Source organism: Talpa occidentalis, unplaced genomic scaffold, assembly GCF_014898055.3.
Source record: "Talpa occidentalis isolate TD23 unplaced genomic scaffold, MPIMG_talOcc4v2.1 talOcc4.2, whole genome shotgun sequence".
NCBI lineage: Eukaryota > Metazoa > Chordata > Mammalia > Eulipotyphla > Talpidae > Talpa > Talpa occidentalis.
In genome coordinates, this window is record NW_023602073.1 from 40,946,428 (window position 1) to 40,960,808 (window position 14,381).

Sequence of the window (14,381 nt, forward strand, 5' to 3'; positions counted from 1 at the left end):
TAGCAGGATGGAGAGTTGAGGATTGGGAGAGGGAGATGAGAGGATCTTTGACAAAGAGAGTAGAAATCTAACAGACAAGAGGGTGATGGAGGGGAGAGAGCCTGGTGAATGAGCAGGTCCTGGAGCCGATGTGGAGAACTAACATGTACAGGTTGGCCCAGTGTGGGTTTTAAGGCCTGTCTAGCGAGACGAGCAGCTGCCGCAAGTGCACGCAGGCAGGGCTGCCATCATCTTACTGTGGAATTCATTTGTTTAGAGAAATAAACAACTGGTCACTGGACTGGCCCAGGTTGGCCCAGAACCCCTAGAGCAACCCCCTGTTGCTCATCTGTCAATAACAGGAATGGCTTTCCCGGGTCTGGGAGAGTGAAGGCTTATCTCAGAGAGCTTTTTCTGGATAAAGCAGAGCAAACAGGGTGTAGAAACAAAGATAAGCATGATCATGATCACCAGGCCTACTATGGGAAGGATCCATGGCAGTAAGGGAGAGCTGGTCCACGTTTGGATGTCCTGGCCCCAGCTTCGGCTGACGAAGTGTCAGTAGAGGGGCCTTTGCTGGTCAGATGAGCAAGCCCATGAATGTGTTGGAGGAGGGGGAGACACCTGAGTACACACGATTTCTCACCAAAATCTCTCTCAGACCTTCAACACTTTCTTTTGCTTTCTTTCTTTCTAATGCCATTTCATTTTACCCATCCTGCTTTACATTATCTTAAGGCCCTTCAGAATATCCCTCTTCCATACATTTCTTTTTTCAAACACACATACCTCACCTCACTTGCATTTACCAGACTTAGCAAAACCTTAGTTTTAGAAGGGAATTGAATACCGTCTAAACAATGATGAAAAAAGGTAGATAGCCACTGTAGATTTTCATTCCTGTATCCAGTGATTTAATTGGCAGTGAATGTTGTCCAAAGCCTGCATCTGTGAGGTGATATTAATGTTTCCAATTTGGCTAAGGTCACACTGTGGGGTTTGAATCCAGGGAGGAGGAAGGGTGGGTGGCCATCTGGAGAGGATTTTTAAAAGAAGAAATTCCAGCTGGGCTGACACTGTGTCAGAATCCCAAGCTGCAAAATCCCTTCTGCCCGTACTCCATGACGAGCTGCAGCTTTGGTCCAGGGGACACTGGACACCTAGGTGTGCTCGCTGTGGGACTGAGATTGATCATAGCCTAGGCTTCGTGGAGCAGGAAGATGTGCGGATTTTCCAGCTGAGCAGGTCATGGTGGATTAGGGCTGCTCTGTGAATAACCTCTGCCCACCTTGGAGAGTCCCGTTTGGATTCTAATATACTGGTCCCAGAGTCTTTCTTAAGGGGAGCTAAGAGCCTCTCTATCTGCTCCTTGCAATCTGCACGTATTACTACCTGGACCTAAGCTTTTGCAAGAGCTCCTGCATCCTCTGCACCATCCATGTGCCCAGGAGTGAGCAGCAGGTCTCTCCCACCAAGGGGGCAGAACCTAAGTTGGGGGAGAGTGGTCCAGGGTTCCACGCCTCTGGCCCTGGGGCCTCTGGAGGCTCTGCCCACACAGCCCCACACCCCTCTTCTGGTCCTGTACCTGCTCAGCTCTCCCCAACCCCTCCACACCCCACCCCTCACCCGCTCTGCTCCCCTCCAGGTGCTTCACCAGTTTCGTTGCCTGCCTGGCCCTTCACTTGCTCTGCTCCAGGGACATCTGTGCTCCAAGGACATCTGTGCTGCCCAGACTTCTGTGCTGCAGTCCTGTGAGTCTCATGCTACTACTGGCCCCACTGAGTGGGCCCAGCCCCTGAGCCTCTCCAGAGCCTCAACCTTCCCTGGTGTACTCCTGTTCCCCATGGCCACTGAGTGGTTGTGCTTTGGGGGTGGAGGTCTTCTGCCGGGTATGGCGCTATTTTCAATCTTTGTTGCTCTCCAGTTCCAATGCTGCACAGCAGCAACAAAATTCCAGGATAATTTCTAATACCCTATCTCTGGCCCTGATGATGGCTGAAGGGGCCACTGCACTGAAAGGCCAGCCACGTCTTGGGGGAGGTCTTAGGGTGGTGCTGGAGGGCTGGGGAGCTGAACAGATTGTGTTGGCCCTGCTTTCCTGGTCCCTCTCCAGCTGGGGGCCTGTCTCAGTGGTGCTGCCGTGCTCCCCAGCGTCTTCCAGCTGGAGGACTGACACCGAGGTGCTGCTGTGCTCCCTGGTGTCCTCCTGCTGTGGTCCGACCACAGAGGTGCTGGTGTCCCCCCAGGCGTCCTCCAGCTCTGGGCCTAGCGCGGAGGGTCTGCCCTTTGGGGTGTCCTCTAGCAGGGCGCTAGGACCTGCAGCAGTGGTGTGCTCCTGGGCGTCCTCCAGCTCAGGTGCCTGGCGGAGATGACCCTGTTGCCTGGGGTGGCATCCTTTCCCCTCTTTCGGACTTCCTGCTTTCGCAGGATACCTGGCCTTCGGGTATTCCCCAAAACCTCAGGCTGCAGGAGGTGGGGTGGGGGCATCCTTTCCGCTCTTTTCAACTGGGTACTTTCGCAGGATAACTGGCTTGGGGTATTCCCCGAAACCTCAGGTTGTGGGGGGTGGGGGGGCAGTCCTTGGAATCGGGGTCACCAGGCTCCCGGAAGGTGATGTGCCTCGGCCGCTCCTCCCCCTCTTCTTTGTGGTACTCCTCCCCCTCCTGCTTCCTGGAGCGGAGGATCAGGTAGGTGGCCATGACCTCGTCGTACTTGTTAGCGTCAATGGCCTCCCGAATTTCCTGCCTCTGGTAGCCCAGGCACTCCATAGCTTTGATTATGGCTGAGTCCTGGGGTCTGAGCAATGGCTCGCTGAAGGGCAGGAGTCCCTCGCTCTTTCTGCTACCCAGGCATGCTGTTGGATGCTCTCCAGGGGGCAGCGCCTCCAGGGGTCCTGTGCCAGCATTTTGGCCAGCAGGTCCTCGCCCTGGACTGTGAGGTAGGAGGTCAGGTGGACGTTCCCGCCCAGGACCCTGAAGGGCAGTATGCCGGTCACAATATGCCCAGGCTCCACACGTCCACCTTGGGGCCGTTGTACCACTGGCCAAGGTAGACCTCGGGGGCCCTGTGTTCTGGGTGACAGCAGCATGTGCTTAGTGCCTGGGGGAAGCCTTGGACGCTGAGCCAGAAGTCTGCCAGCTTGACTTTTCCTTCTCAGATCAGCACAACTTTCTCGGGGCCTCACATCCCGGTGTGCAATGCCCTTGGCATGGTAGTATCTGAGGGCCACGAGGATCTACTGAAAGAGCTGGCAGGCCACGCTCTCCTCCAGGTGCCCACGCTAGCTCAGAAAGTCCTGCAGGTCTTCCCCCTGCACGTACTCCATGACGAGGTGTAGCTTCGGCCCAGTGTCCACCACCTGGAAAAGCTCCACGATGTTCGGGTGATAAAGGGCCTTCATGCACCCCATCTCGCGGGCCAGGAGGCGGAGGTCGGGCAGCTCGGACTTGCGGACTTCCCTGATGAGCACCTTCATGCCCGTGAGCACGTGCAGCGCCAGCATAACCTTGGTGTGGGTTCCCCGCCCCAGCGCCGGCAGCGCCTGGTAGCTTTTTACTTTATGTCCCTGGGGACTGAGGCGATTGCACATAGCGCCTATGCACTTGGACTATGCAGACTACACTCACCAGCCCTGACTGTGCTCACAGCCCTTGCGCTACCTCCGCTGACAAATGACTCTCCTACGATATTAACAAATGGACTAGTATTAATAGTACTCAAAAAGTATTCACTAAACCTCACTAAATACTAACAATGCTAACTTAACTCAACCCGCAATACTAACTTCACTCACCTTACTAGCAATACTAACTACACTACAAATAAATAAAAATACACAATCAAAAAAATTACAAATGAGACAAAAATGTAAAAATATGATAACAATAAACCAATTACAAACTAACCACTAAATTGAAGAATAAAACAGAACAACAAAGACCAATAGAATAAACAACAGAACAAACCACAATTAGAAACTAAAAACTGGAAAAAACAAACAAAAAACCAGAGAAACGACAAAGGGGAAGAAAGAACAAGCAATGAAACAAGAACAGAAGGGAAAATGGGGGAAATCATTCAAAAAATAAAATCAAAAAACTAAAAACTGACATAAAAAAGAAAAAAAAGCCAATAACAAAACAATAAAGGAAAATAAAAAACAAGGAAATAAAAGGAAAAAGAAAAAATAGAAAAAAGTATAAGCAAATACAAAAAAAAAAAAATCAAGGAAAATAATGTAAAAAACAAAGAAAGAAAAGTAAAATAACTAAAATAAATAGCCTAAACAAATAACTAAATAAGTGAAGCAATAAATAAACCCAAAGAAAACCAAATACCCCAAAACAGGCTCTCACTGTCTTTCTAGTCGTCCGGAGTGCACAGGTCACTGTCCAGAGCTTCCCGGCTCCTGAGGACACAGGCGCAGTCCGGGCGGGCCTGATGGAGGCAGTGCCGGTGCCGTCACAAGGGCTCTTTGTGGCATCAGAGCCAGAGGCCACAGCCATTGGCAGAGGGAACCCCCAGCGGTTTCTCAGCTTTAAGGAAGAAGCTGCCACTTAACGACAACCCTTGGAATGCCAGAGAGGCCCTTTCATTTGCCCTGAGCAATCCCGTCCTGGGTTTTGGCTTTTCCAGGCGTCCCCATCCTGGCCCCGCGTTGTGCAGATGCTTTACTGTCGCGCTCACACTGTGGGGAGAACAGCAAACAGGGGGCGCAGGCGGTTGGGCGCGCGCTGGGGAGCTGTCCACAGCCTCTGCCGCGCCCGCGAGGGCCCACGTGGCGCGCAGACCCCTCCTGCCCCGCCCGCTGCTCCCCTCAGCAGTGGATTTCAGTCAGTCTGCCTGTTCTGTTCCGGGCTCTGTCTCTGGGGAATCCTCTCACCCTCCCGCGAATTTGGCTTTTACCACAGTTTTTGTATAAATAAAATAAATCTTAAAAAAATTTTTTTTTAAAAAAAAGGAGGCACAGTTACTACTGTTGGAGTTAACTAGTAAGGTTTAAATTCTAAAATTTTCAAGAGGTAATTTCAGATTTCTTTTTCAGCATGTCTTTCTTTTGGGGGGCTATAATTGTGTCATGGAGTCTAGTTTAGTAGAAAAATAACATTAAATAATAACACTATATACACAATATTTCCTTTGAGAAGGCACAAACTACAAACACAATAGGTAATAACAATACCAATGTGCTTAAATACTAAACAAAAATGTTAGGAAATACTTCGTTTTTTACGATGCTTTTAACACTTACCAAAATTGATTTAATAGTGATAAATATCAGGAAGTATAAGTATCATTGTTTTAATTCTATGTATATTACATATATCAATATGTGCACTTACAAATACATTAATAAGTATCTGAGGAAGGAGATTTTGAGAAGAGAGGTCAATCATTTTTTCCAAGGTTACCTATATATGATATTCACTCAAAAGAAACAATGACTAATTATTGAGAAACTACACTGTACTTTTGTAGAATTGATAGTGTTCTAGTGATTAAAATATAGAGAGAATGTGATAAAAATGACTTCAGTGACAGGGAAAAAAAAAGCAATATAAATAAGTTTTAAAATAATCCAACAGAGAAATACCAAATGGTGATAGGATCTGTAAAAAGGATCGAAACAAACCAGCTGAATTTTCAATACCATTCAGGATAACATCAAAATATGAAACCCTTAAGGATATTTTTAATAAAATATATGTATCTGTAAAGCTATGAAAACATTATTCTTTCATGGAAATGATAAGACTTCAATAAATGACAATATGAACTCTATTGACAGACCAGGATGCATACAGCAAATTTTTGACTGCATTATTTTCTTTGCTGTTGTTAAGTCTCATCAGCTCTTTGCAGATTTTTGTGATCAGTCCTTTATCATTAGTGTTGGGTGCAAAAATGTTCTCCCAGTTGGTGGGGTTTCTCTTTGTTTTATGTTATTGTCTCTTTTGCTGTGCAGAAGCTCTTTAATTTGATGTAGTCCCAGCTGTTTATCTTTGCCTTCACTATCACTGCTTTGGGTGATGTGTCTATAAAGATGTCTTTGATGTACATATCACGTAGTGTTTCGCCTATATTTCCTTCTATGTATTTTATGTTTTCAGGTCTTATGTCTAGTTCTTTAATCCATTTTGAGTTGATTTTTGTGTATGGTGTGAGGTAGTGGTCAAGCTTCATTCTTTTGCATGTAGCGACCCAGTTTTCCCAGCACCATTTATTGAACAAACTTTCTTTGCTCCAATGCATAGTCTTTGCTCCTTTGTCAAAGATTAGTTGATCATAAATCTGTGGGTTTATTTCTGGATTTTCTATTTGATTCCATTGGTCTGTATGTCTGTCCTTGTTCCAATACCATGCAGTTTTGATGATTATGGCTTTGTAGTATAGTTTGAAGGCTGGGAGTGTGATGCCTCCATTCCCTTCTTTTTTTTTCAGGAGAGCTTTGGCTATTCGGGGTTTTTGTGATTCCACAATGCGATTTTCTTAATGAACGTGGTGGGTTAATAGAAAAGGACATAACCTGGTCCCCTCAATCATTTACTTTCTCTCTACCTTTTTAAAAATTAGTGTTCAGACAATATGAGTTACATATTCACTGGCTGGAAAGACATAGTCACCTCTTAGGTCACCCCTGGTGTTTATGCAGGAGGTTGGTTTCTCTTGGTCTCTCAGCATGACCATCTCTCAGCAGGGCCCTCAATGCAGAGTTTCAAATGCTACCAAATCTCCTGGCTGGATGTAGATTATTTTCCTTCATTAAAAATATTTAATAGGGCCTCCCTGGTGGTGCAGTGGTTGAGCACAGGGTTGCGAAGGTGCCCGCAGCCTCTGCAGCGCCGGTTCAGTCCCCGGCAACCGGGCGAGGGTTCCACATGGCGCGCAGACCTCTCCAGCCGCCCACTGCTCCCCTCAGCAATGTACTTAGGTCCTTCTGCCTGCTCTGCCCCCCGCTCTGGCTCTGGTGAATTCTCTCACCCTCCCTCACTTCTGACTGTACCCAGTGCTTGTATAAACAAACAAACAAACAAATAAATCTTTAAAAATAATTTAATAATTGGGAAATCATCTGCCCAAACTCTGTAGTCTCTCCATGGAATAACTTCTCATTTTATCATTCCCTGCTGGCTGCTGTGCTTTCCTTCTGTCTCCTTCACATAACTGTGGGCCTTTCCCTTGAAAGGAGTAAGAATTTTTAAATGAGCCTCCAATCCAATCCCGCAATGTAAAATATTGCCCAGACTTTTAGTCAAAGAAGAGGTGAAGATGCGTGTGTTGAGCAGAGCCATTAATAAACGGCCTTAAGATTTGAAGCTACAGGCCTCCCTGGTGGCACAAGGGGTTAAGTACCGCACTATGAAGCTATCCGCAGCCTCCGCAGCACGAGTTCCATCCCTGGCCAACCAGGGAGAAGCCCACATGGTGAGGCAGACCTCACCTGTCTTGCCTGCTGCTCCCCTCAGCAGTGGATTTCAGTCAGTCTGCCTGTTTTGTTCCCCGCTGTGTCTCTGGTGAGTCCTCTCACCCCCCGCATCTCAGGCCTGTACCCCAACTTTTGTATGCATAAATAAATATTTTTTTAAAAGATTTGACGATACAAAAGTCATCATCATGAATAGAAATTGTCCAGATATTGACCAAGATGTAGCACTAAATAAGCCAGCTTGTGGACCATACACTAATAATGAGTTGAATCTAGCCATTTGGGAATTCTCCTATGTTGTCACATAATTTGCTGTATCCTCTCAGCTTTAGCAAGAACAGTGAGATGGTGGGAATACTTAATCCATGGTAATGACATAACAGTAAACAATTTCTTGCAAGTTTGATTCTTTAAAAATTGTGGGTATTGGGCCTCTTTGGTGGTCTAGGGGTTAAGCCTCAGCACTACCACTGAGAAGGTCCACTGCAACAGCCTGAGTGGATCCTGGCCCAGGGAGCTGACCCACATGGCACAGCAGACCTCCTCATCTTGCCCACTACTCCCATTAGCAATGCATTTCAGTATATCCACCTATTCTGCTCCCCACTCTGTCTCTGGTGAATTCTCTCACCACCTCCCTCCGCGCCCACCCCCCACCACCCGTACCTCTGGCCTTCACCCCAGTACTTCTACACAAAAATTAAAAAAAAAAAAACTTAAAAAAATTGTGAATGTTTCATTAGGGAATTATAGATAAATAATAACTCATTGTTGAAAAAAGAAAATACAGGTTAAAGGCACCAAGACTTGTTACTATCAGGAGAATAAAAATTTGTTGGAAGATGTTCCTTCTGGCCATGTGGGGGATATATAAGTGGCATTAAAAAGTCATAACCTGCAGCATCAAGTACAAGATCCATCTCAGACCCAGCAAACAGCAGAGGCTGGGGACCCAGTGGTGGTGCAGGTGCAACAAGACACAATGGGGGACTTAGTCAGCGGGAGTCAGGCTTTGTCATCAAATGAGTGATGCCAAACTAGAGAGGGTCTGTCCACCATCCAGCGCTGCTGGGCCAGGAAGCCTGGGCTGGTCTGCAGCCCTGGTCAGCAATAGGCGAAGCCTGGTGGGGCTCAAGGGTTAGTTTTGAAGTTTGGTTTAATCTGGCCCTTCGTTTGCTTTCCCTCCATCCATATATGAGGGATTTCTCTTTATCTTTTTGATGTACCCCTCTTCCATCCATGTTGCTGCAGTGGCATGAGTTATGTTTTCTGACCGTGGATGCTATTTCATTATACCGGGACATACATCACTTGTATATGTACATTCATGTATACCTGTAATTCCAGCTTCTTCTTGATTTGTCACCTGTCTGGGGCATTCAGGTGGTTCCCATAGCTTAGCTACTGTAAACAGTGCTGCAGTGGTGATGGGAGTGCAGGGCCCTTCACAGGAGAGTATTTATCCTCTGTGAGTAGATCCTCAGTGTAGAATTGCTGGGTCCCATTGCTGGGTCCACATTCACTCTTTTAAGAAACCTCAATACTGTTTCCATAAGGGCTGGCTCAGTCTATATCCAAAAGCAATGCAGGACTGTCCCCTTTTTTCTACATCCTTGCCAGCACTTGAGTTTCTGGTCTTTTGGATATGGGCCATTCTCGCAGGTGTGAAGCGTTTTAAACCAGGAGATCATAAAACCACAAAATGTGGGCAAAAAGAAATCCTGTAACACTCAGGCCAACACAAGGCTGTCTCACACTGTGAAAGAAAATAATCATGAAGAAATTCAGGTGAATGACCTGAGTGTTAACATTATCAATGGTCCACTGCATTCTCAAGATGTCCTCTTGAAAGCATCCCCATCAACTAGTCCCAGCCTTGATGCCTCATCCCCACCCCACTGCAGTCCTCCAGGGTCTCACCTTTAGGGGCTGACATACACTTCAGAGCACTGGGACTATAGCTGCCTGGGGGAGAACACAACAAAACTTGGTCAGAGATGAGACCACAGAAGGAACTGATGAGTGTAACTTCCCCATGGGCTCCAACTACACTGTCCCCAGGGGCTCAGGGATCTAACCCCTGATCCACTCTTACCTGCAGCCTGAGTGTAGCTTCCTCCTTGTCCTCCTGTGGGAAGAAGCATCATGTGAGACCAGGGAGCAGTCAGGTCAGAAGCCTAAAAGAATCTTCTAATCCTGTACAACAGGGAAGTTTCCAGAACTGTGAGTAAAGTCCCAGGTCAGGACTGGGAAAAATGAAGAAAGGAGGTGAGGGGGACTGGACCAGATGCCCTCTGGGCAACACCCATGTGTGGATGGTACTTCCCATTAACCAGGCAGGGCAAGTTCTCCCTGGGACATGAAATCCCTCAGTGAACAAGATCCCCCCACTCCCTTCCCTACCTGACCACTTCTTCTATACCCTCACACATAAAGCTACCTTTAGTGTAATCAGCACACCTACAAAGAAAACTGAGCTGGAAATGAGGACCATGGCAAGGATGGAGAACTGATAACTCCTTCTGGAAAGGAACAGAGATACACATGCCATGTGCAGTATGAGGGGCTGCTGGAGCCCCAAGTCCTGAGAAGGGGTAAGGAGGGGGATGTGGGCACACGGCTGACTCAGGGCCATCAGAAGCCCTTCTAGCGACCTTCAGAGGGTCAGATTGAGGCCTCAGGTTCAGGGTCTGACATTCCCTTCCTTCCAGTGCCACCTCCACAGCTGCCCACTTCTGGAAGTTTCCATTCCCCCCTCCCTGGTCTGGAGTTCACCAGCTCTGTGTCCTGGGTCAGGTCCTCCCCATCTCGCTGCCAGGTCAGGGTGATGTCCGCAGGGTAGAAGCTCAGGGCCCAACACCTCAGGGTGACCTCATGCTCAGAGATGGGGTGATGGGTCATGTATGGCTATTGGGGGGCCTGAGTAGGAAGAATCAGAAATTTCATGCTTTGTGTTTCCTCCATGGACACTGAAGCAGCCTCATGTGACCATCCTCCAACGGACAGAACAGTATGCTTGGAGGGAGGAAGCACAAACCCCAGAAACCAGCCTGGTCTGGGAGTCCGGGAGAGCAGGTGGGAGCCCAGGGAGGGATGCAGGTCTCTGAGCATTTTGCTGCTGACTTGGGTGGAGGGTGATGACACAGACAGGCGGGAGTGAGATCTCCAAAAATGCTCTCTGACCAAAAAACAAGATCTCGAGAGAGAAACTCATTGTTCCTACGATGGCTGCTGTTCAAAAGGATCCTGTGCAGGGTGATTTCAGGGATGGTGTCCCCTCTTTCTCAGGAGAAATTCCATTCCTGAACTGTCCTTCAGAAAATGTAGGCGCCTCTGGGCCAGTCTCCATCCCAGAGCTGGAAAACGTGGCCGACAGCTCCCTCTCTGGCCAGAAGGGGGCGCTTTCTCACCATGATTCCATTTTCCCGCGGGGTGCGCGCCTCAGGGCGCGCAGCCCCTCTTCAGCCCGCCCTTCAGTCACCCCGTGGTCTCCCGCCCGCACCCGATCTCCCTCCCTGAATAATCCTAAACTTAAAACCTAAAGGGTGAAAGTCCCGCGGGCTCTTCCCTGGTCAAGGGGCCTGTCAGGGGCCACGGCCTCGGGGGTCACGGGGCCCCGAGACTCGGGGCGGGGGTGGGGCGGGAGCGGTGACCCGCCCCGGCCCGCGCTGCTCCCCGGCCCGGCTCTGGCTGCGGCGGCCGCGCGGGGCCTCCGGGATCGCCTGGAGCCTCCGCGCCGAGTGTCTGCGGAGCCGCGTCTCCTCGCCCGACCCTCCCGCCCCGCCCGCCCGCCCAGGGGCCCGCGGCTCCGCGCTCTGGCCCGGGGAGTCGCCGTCGAACCCCCGAACTGCGGGTCGTCCACGTAGCCCCCGCGATGCACCGGGGCTCCCCGAGGCCGGGCGGGACATCACCATTTCTAACACCCTCAGAGAGGGGGAGCCTGGGGGCGGGGAGGGGTGAAGCCGGGGGACCCTCCTCCCGGGGCAGGTCCTGAGTCCCAGGGAGATGGGGCAGGGGAGAAAGTGTCCAGGAGGGAGGGAGCTCCAGAGACTGAACATGGGCAGCGGGTCCAGAAGGGGCAAGACTCAGGGGACAAAAGGAGGAGGCAGGTGGGGGGACAGAAAGGGACCAGGACTGAGGGGCGCCATGGGGGTGACAGAGGGGCCTAAGGCAGCAGCTTCCTCTGCAGAAGCCTTTTCCCTCCACCCTGCACTCACCAGCCCAGGTGTCTGTCTGGGCCAGAGCCCTGGAGAGAAGCAGCAGGAGGAGGGTTGGGGGCCCCATGCCCAGCACTCATTTTCAGGACAATGTCTGCTAATTAACCAAATCAAATAGCCACAGATTTTGTCATTCATTCCTTCATGTGAAGATGGTATTGCCTACAAAAAAGAAAAATAGTCCAATTCATCTCATGCAAATATTTTTCTTGGCACATAACAGCTGGGAACGCAGCAGGAGTGTTGTGTGTGCACTAGCGTGTCATCGCATCAGGTGCTGTAAAATGTGGATTTGAGGATGACAGAATAATGAAGATGACTTTTTTTTTAGAGAGTTAAGAAACTATTGTATTCTGGGGATCGCTGATGGGGAGGGAAGCCCAAAAGGAACTGTGAGCAGGAAGGCCTTCCCCCAGCAGGTCTGCGCAGCTGGCAGGGCATGGAAAGGCGGCTGGGGAGCGGCCTCAGCCGGGGCTAGAAGTAGGAGAGCTCGTCCTGGTCCTGCCGGGTCCTGCTGGTCTGAGAGCTGGACAGGGACGGGGCTTGTTTTCGTGGGGGAGGCTCCGAAAGACTCGAAGGCGCATGAAGTCTTCCTCGCCCACTTGAACCTTGATGAAGAAGTTCCTCCCGGCGACCAGCTGGCTCTTGAACTCCACAGCCTTGAACCTGGGGAACGTCTGGTTCTCCTTCTCTTCCAGCTGGGCCTTCCCCTGGTCGGCGATGGCCTGGGTCTCGGCGCGGGGCTGCGGGGCGGTGGGAGCCGCACATCATCCTGCCCGCGGGGGGGCGCGGACAGGAGGTGGTTCTGGCGCTGGCGGGGCTGGGGCCCAAGATAATTTTTAATATTTCAACCAAGACACTTTGAAATGAAACTGGCTTGGAGATGTGTTTCTGAGGTAAGTAGCTGTGAAGAAAAACTGCAGTTAGTAATACAAGCTCCATTTTTAGTAAGTTTTACCTCAGCAGATGGCAAAATAGTGAAAAAGCCAATGGTGTCTTAGTGACATTTTGAAAATAGTTTTGACCTCGTGGATCCTGTGACAGGCTCTGGGTGACTTCAAGGATTCCACAACCACACTTTGAGAAAAGCTTTTCTCAGTGAACCAGGGAGCATCTCCCAAGTGTTCTCTGCCTTTGCCTCCTCTTCACTTCCCAGCATCCCTCTCCCTGGCTGGCTCCTGCCTCCCCAAGCTGCCTCCCCTGCAGACACAATGGGGAGCAGAGAGAGGACCCCGGAGACTTGGAGCTTGCTCTGTCATGAGAGATGGACACTGAGTAAAGGTGACAAAGACACGTGTAAACCCGACCTGAGCCACGTGCTGGAAGGAGTGTGTTTGTTGTGAAAGCAGAGAAGCAGGAGACCTCACACTATTATCAATAGTATCAGAGATGTAAAAAAAATATTAAAAACAGGTGCTCCCTCCTGGCATAAGGTTTAAGTCTGAGTGCTAACACTTCTTAGATCTGAGTTTGATCCCCGGCCAGGAAGCAACCCACAGAGGGCAGCAGACCTCTCCTGTCTCACCCACCCATCCCCTCAGCAGTGGATTTCAGTAGATTGGCCACTTCTGCTCCCTCCTCTGTGTCTGGTGAATCCTCTCACCCTCTGCCCCTCTGGCCTATACCCCAGTTCTTGTATGCATAAATAAATAAAAAATGAATCTTAAAAACAAACAAAGAAATAAATTACATGCAGCATCAAGTACAAGATCCATCTTAGACCCAGCAAACAGCAGAGGCTGGGGACCCAGTGGTGGTGCAGGTGAAACAACACACAATGGGGGATTCAGTCAGCTGGAGTCAGGCTTTGTCGTCAAATAAGTTTGATGTCAAACTAGAGAGGGTCAGTCCACCATCCAGCGCTGCCAGGCCAGGAAGTCTGGGCTGGTCTGCAGCCCCAGCCAGTAGTCAGGCACCACCTAGGAGACTGAAGGGATAGCTTTTAAGTTTGGCTTAATCTAGCCCTTTGTTTAATTTTTCTATATCCATACCTAAGTGACATATTTGTCTTTCTCCCTTGGGCTTATTTCCATTAGCTCCATCCATGTTGCCCCAGATGGCATTAGTTCATGTTTCTTGATGATTAGTATTCTATTACCTATGTACCACCCCTTCCACAGCTTAGCTACTGTAAATAGTGCTGCAGTGATCAGGGGGGTGCAGTTTTCCTGTGAAGTAGTGTAACGTCCTCTGAAGGTGTGCTGGCGCCTGCCGCCCTAAAGGGAGCCGGAGTCTCTGAGAGCACCTGCTTACTCTGCACAGGAGGTTCCAGGAGGTTAGAAGTTCTGCAAACAGAACTTCTTCCCCAAATGAACTCCTGTTCCCTGAGGACATGCTGACTTGTGGCATGATCCCTACTAACTAGAAAAACTTGTTCCTGCAGTAACTTATTCATTTGTATAAGCATAAACACAATTGCAAACTATTTCCTTATCCCTTTGTTCATATCTTTAATAAGAGCTTGGGTTGGGAAAGTGAGAGGCAGAGCCGCCCTAGAGGTCTCTCCCCAGCCTCCCCCTGCTGCTAATTCATTTAGACTTTGAGTCTTCCTTCATAGCTGAGAACTTCTCATAGGCTGTTGAGGCAGGATAGATACGTTGGAATGGGCCTGCTGGGTCCTATGGCAGGTGCTCAGTTAATTTTCTAAGAAACCTGGTCACCATTTTCCAGCAGGGCTGAACCAGTCTACATTCCCCAAAATAGTGCAGGACTGTTCCCTTGTCTCCATGTCCTGCCAGCTCTTGTTATGTCTGGTCCTT

At 49.5% G+C, this 14,381-nt stretch overlaps 1 pseudogene; it reads right to left on the bottom strand.

Annotated features, from left to right (window-relative positions):
* Positions 1-12,096: 12,096 nt before the first annotated feature.
* LOC119251244 (cystatin-B-like) lies at positions 12,097-12,380 on the bottom strand (annotated as a pseudogene).
* Positions 12,381-14,381: the final 2,001 nt, after the last annotated feature.